The sequence below is a fragment of the Camelus dromedarius genome, chromosome X, assembly GCF_036321535.1.
Source record: "Camelus dromedarius isolate mCamDro1 chromosome X, mCamDro1.pat, whole genome shotgun sequence".
Taxonomy (NCBI): Eukaryota; Metazoa; Chordata; class Mammalia; order Artiodactyla; family Camelidae; genus Camelus; species Camelus dromedarius.
In genome coordinates, this window is record NC_087472.1 from 87,764,213 (window position 1) to 87,769,044 (window position 4,832).

At 49.2% G+C, this 4,832-nt stretch overlaps 1 pseudogene; it reads left to right on the forward strand.

The window, feature by feature from the left end:
* The first annotated feature begins 553 nt into the window (after window positions 1-553).
* Window positions 554-2,337, forward strand: LOC105099248 (NADPH-dependent diflavin oxidoreductase 1-like; annotated as a pseudogene).
* Window positions 2,338-4,832: the final 2,495 nt, after the last annotated feature.

Genomic DNA, 4,832 nt, shown 5'->3' on the forward strand with positions numbered 1-4,832 from the left:
CCTCCTTCTTAAAACACTTTTCTTCCCTGTCCTTCATTACATTGTACTTCTTCCTGACCCATGGGCCGTTCCAACTCACTCTACTTTGCTGGCTTCTCTATAAGGTCTCAAAGCTTCAATCAGTGATCTTCTGGTTTTCTGTATCTACCAGTCACATCCTGTGGCTTTTAATGCCATTTATGTACTTTCAACTTCCAAAATTATTTCCTGTGATTGAGACCAGCCTGGTTGGTATACCAGACTTATGTATGCATTTACCAATTTGATATAACCACCTGGATACTGGATTGGGCATGCAATTCACCGGACATTCCAAAAGAGAACTCTTGATTTCACCTTCTACCATACCTGTCCTCCCTAACACTTTCCAGTCTGGATAAATTGCAGTTACAGAAAAAGGGAGAGATTACTGCATCAGAGTCCTCGAATAACCAGAAAGAAATCAGATCTAGCACACACGTTGAATGTTAATTTTGCTGGGAGAAGAGTCAGTTTGTAGTGATCAAAAGGAAGGCAGAGGCCCTGAGTGCAGGGGTCTCCGGGGTGAGCCCCGATGCCGAGCCCACGACTTCTGGTGCTCTTCGGGCAGCCAGGCAGGCACAGCCCAGGATATACGGGAGAGGCCGGGCCGCGAGTCTCGGCGCCAGCGGCTCGGCTACCAAGTGCAGGCCCTGGACTCCTACCCACTGGTCAATCTGATTAATGAGCCTAATGAGCCCCTGGTGATATTTGTTTGCGCAACTACAGGCCAAAGAGACCCCTCTTACAACATGAAGAACTTCTGGAGGTTCATATTCCGGAAGAACCTGCCGTCAACCTCCCTCTGTCAGATGGACTTTGCTGTCCTGGGCCTTGGGGACGCCTCTTACACCAAGTTCAACTTTGTGGCCTAGAAACTGCACCGATGGCTGCTGCAGCTTGGGGACAGTCCCCTCCTGCCCGTCTGCCTGGGCAATGACCAGCATGAGCTGGGGCCGGACGCCACCATCGACCCCTGGCTGCACAACCTGTGGGAGAAGGCACTGGGGCCACACCCTGTGCCCCTCGACCTGCCCGGAATCCCCTGGCCCTTCAAGTTTACCCTGCAGTTCCTTCAGGAGGCCCCCAGGACCTCCTCTGAGGAGCTGCGTGTGGCTAGGACAGACCCTCAGGGACCCCTTTCAGAGCTACAGCCCTTCCTGGCACCCATGGTCACCAACCAGGGGGTCACGGCCCCCTGCACTTTCAGGATGTTCTGCTGATCAAGTTCAACGTCGCAGGCTCTGGGCTCAGCTTTGCGGCCCATGACGTAGTCTAGCCCATGATCCTGCCTTAGAACGCAGCCAGCCACATCCAGCATTCTGCCAGGTGCTGGGCCTGGACCCCGACCAGCACTTCATGCTGCAGCCCTGGGAGCCAGATGTTCCCTGCCTCAAGCTGCTGCCCCAGCCCTGCGCCGTGTGATGCCTCTTGTCCCAGTACCTGGACATCACCAGCGTGCCCCACCGCTCCTTCTTTGAGCTCCTGGCCTGTCTCTCCCTCGATGAGTGGGAGCAGGAGAAGCTGCTAGAGTTCAGTTCTGCCCATGGCCAGGAGGAGCTGCACAACTACTGCACCTGGCCCTGGAGGACCGTCCTCCAAGCTCTGCGTGACTTCCCACACGTGGCCACCACCATCCCCCCGCCCCAGACTACCTGTTGGACCTCATCCTCTCCATCCAGCCGTGGGCCTTCTCTACTGCCTCTTCTCAGCTGGCTGAGAAGATCCTCGTGGCCGTGGTGCAGTACCAGACACGCCTCAAGGAGCCCCGCTGGGGCCTCTGCTCCTGGCTGGCATTCCTGGACCCTGGGCAAGGACCTGTCTGGGTGCCCCTGTGGGTGCAGTCTGGGAGCCTGATGTTCCCGCAGACACCAGACACACCTGTGATCATGGTAGGGCCAGGCACTGGCGTGGCCCCATTCGGAGCTGCCATCCAGGAGCGTGTGGCATGGGGTCAGACTGGAAACGTCTTGTTTTTCGGCTGCCACCGGAGGGACCAAGACTTCTACTGGGAGGCCGAGTGGAAGGGGCTGGAGAAGAGGGCCCTCTGACTCTCGTCACCACCTTCTCCCGAGAGCAGGAGCAGAAGGTTTATGTGCAGCATGGGCTCTGGGAGCTGGGGCTGCTGGTGTGGGAGCTACTGGATCGCCAGGGGGCCCACTTCTACCTGGCAGGCAACGCCAAGTACATGCCGGCCGACGTGTCGCATGCCCTGACGTCCATCTTCCAGGAAGAGGTCGGGCTCTCTGGCCCGAGGCGGCCCCCTACCTGGCCCAGCTCCAGCGGACACTGTGTTTCCAGATGGAGACATGGGCCTGAGGAGCCGTCCTGCTGGCAGTGGCCACTCCCACCACTGCTCTTGCAGGGGCTGGGGGGCCTGTCTTATCCCGGCTGGAGGACAGTCAGCTCTTCCGCACAGACCACCTGCACTCCAGCTGGACTCAGCTCCCACCCTCACCCTGACCCTGCTGCCAGTCCACCACCCAGACCACTCCTACTCCATGGCTCCAAGTGTGCCCCTCCACTCACTCCAGGGTTCCTGGGTCCTGGTCAGGTTGGCGCCCTGGGCTGCACCACCCCGCCCAAGGCTCAGGATTCGAGCGGCATGAGGAGGCGCCCGGCAGTACACGCCTTCCTCGTCCTGTTCCAGGACAGACCCCACAACAAATGATGGCCTCTGGGTGGCTGCTTCCCCCGGCACTCAAACAAACACCCAAAAGCAAGCAAGCAAGCAAGCAAGCAAGCAGAGCATGTGAGCACAGAAGCTGGTAGTGGTGGTGGGATTTTATGAAAATGATCTTTCACATTCACCGAAATGGGGAACAAAGTCTTCAGCTGTGGAGGAGTTGAGCATGGCACCAGAATCACATCAAGCTCAAGGACAAACTGGTGAACTTCCTGCGTAGTGATAGGGCATCCTTTCTACAAATGAGACATGGATCTGCCACTGTGAGTTGTCGCATGGAATATTTTTATAAACTTCACCAAGCAGCTAAAACAAAATACTTTTTTAAGACTAAAAACTCAACGATTTGTCCTTAGAAGAGTGTTAGTCCATCAATATACAAGAAAAAGTTTGTTGCAACCAGGATCAATGAATTTCAAACATATTCCTTTAGGAGATGAATGTCAGGAATCTAGCTAAACAGCTGCTCTTGACGACTTCGGTTAAGGCATGGAAGGAAAGGAAAATTGTAGGAAAGCATAGTGGCAATGAGGAGTGCAGCATCGCTGTGTGGCACAAGGGATATATTCTCAGGGTGCAGAATATTAAGACATGCAGTATTTTTCTTGAGCAAAGGAAAGGCTGTACTGCCTAGAAGATAAAAAATACTAATTGCTAAGAAGAAGAAGATATACAGATATCTATCCTAACTACAAGTCAAAAGATAGGATTTCCTGATCTGGCTTAAAATAAAGGTCCAGTGTATGACTCTTAGCTTGTAAACTAATGACTACTGATTTCTCATAAATTTATTTCAGCAGCATCACAGACTCATAACAAACAGAAAGTTCTCAAAGATCACTAGAATATCCTCTCAGTCTAGGCAGTATCACTTTTGATAGAGATCCACAGAGATTGTGCACAAAATTTCCTGAGATGGGGACCAAAAATCTATCTGGAGAGGAAGTGTAGCTTAGTGGATAAGAGCACAGTTTCTGGAACTAGACTGTCTGGAATCAAACTATAATTCTGTTACTTGCTAGCTGTGTGACCTTTGGGCAAGATGCTTAAACATTCTGTGCCCCAGGTTCCTCATCTGTGAAAATGAAAACACTAGTATCAACTGAAATGACAGTTGTGATGATTCTATGAGTTAATAAGGCTTACCTCAGTGTAAAATCTGTGTAAAATGGACTAATACAATCATCAGAAAGATCTCCCTTATGCTGTTCTTGAAAATACATGTCTTACTCCCTTAACCCATTGTCCCTAGTTAGACATTCTGAGGCAACATAAAATATGTTTCAATAATTCCTTTCTCATATGATGTCCTATCGGTTTAATTTACACAGTTATAACATGAATTATAATTATTCTGTGTACTTCTTGAAAAGAGTACCCCCTTCTTATTTATAATTGCTCCCTTCAGGGCCCCATACTCATCCCCATATCTGATGTGGGATATTTGCTCAAGGACTGTGAACTGAATGACAGGCAACCCTTCCAATGTTTAAAGACAACTCTTACATGCTTTCTATGTGTTCTGATCTCCAAGCTAAACATTTCCCAAATTTTCACTAATTCCTCATAAGTCATCATTTCAACTTCTCATTCAGCTTCTTCCTTTGAACATACTCCAGTCTTTCAAAGAGCCTCGTAAAATGTGGTACCCAGAACTGAACCCAACTTGCCACATATGGCCTGACAAATACTGAGTATTCTGGAATCATCAGTTCCCTAATATGGACATTATTCTTCTATAAATGCAACACAGAACAAAATACATTCCAAAGAATAGCTGATTTATTAATATTTAACCACTACTGTGTTCTCCCAACAGATGTAGTTCATATGGAAAAGTATTCATCATTGACACTTAAAATGTACCACATAGCCTTATATATATATTTATGTATATATATATGTAAAGGGCTGAGGCTGACATGATATCTAAATATCTACATGCTTCTAATTCACCTTGTAAGATCACCTAGAGAGTCATTTAGTCATGAACCACTACTAAAGTAACTAAAACTATGAGCTGTACCTCTGTTGAGGATATGTTTCCTGCCACTAACCATACATATATAATAGATTATGGAATCTTTATTTTTTAAAAAAATGGGTGATGCTCAGTATTAGTTCATGT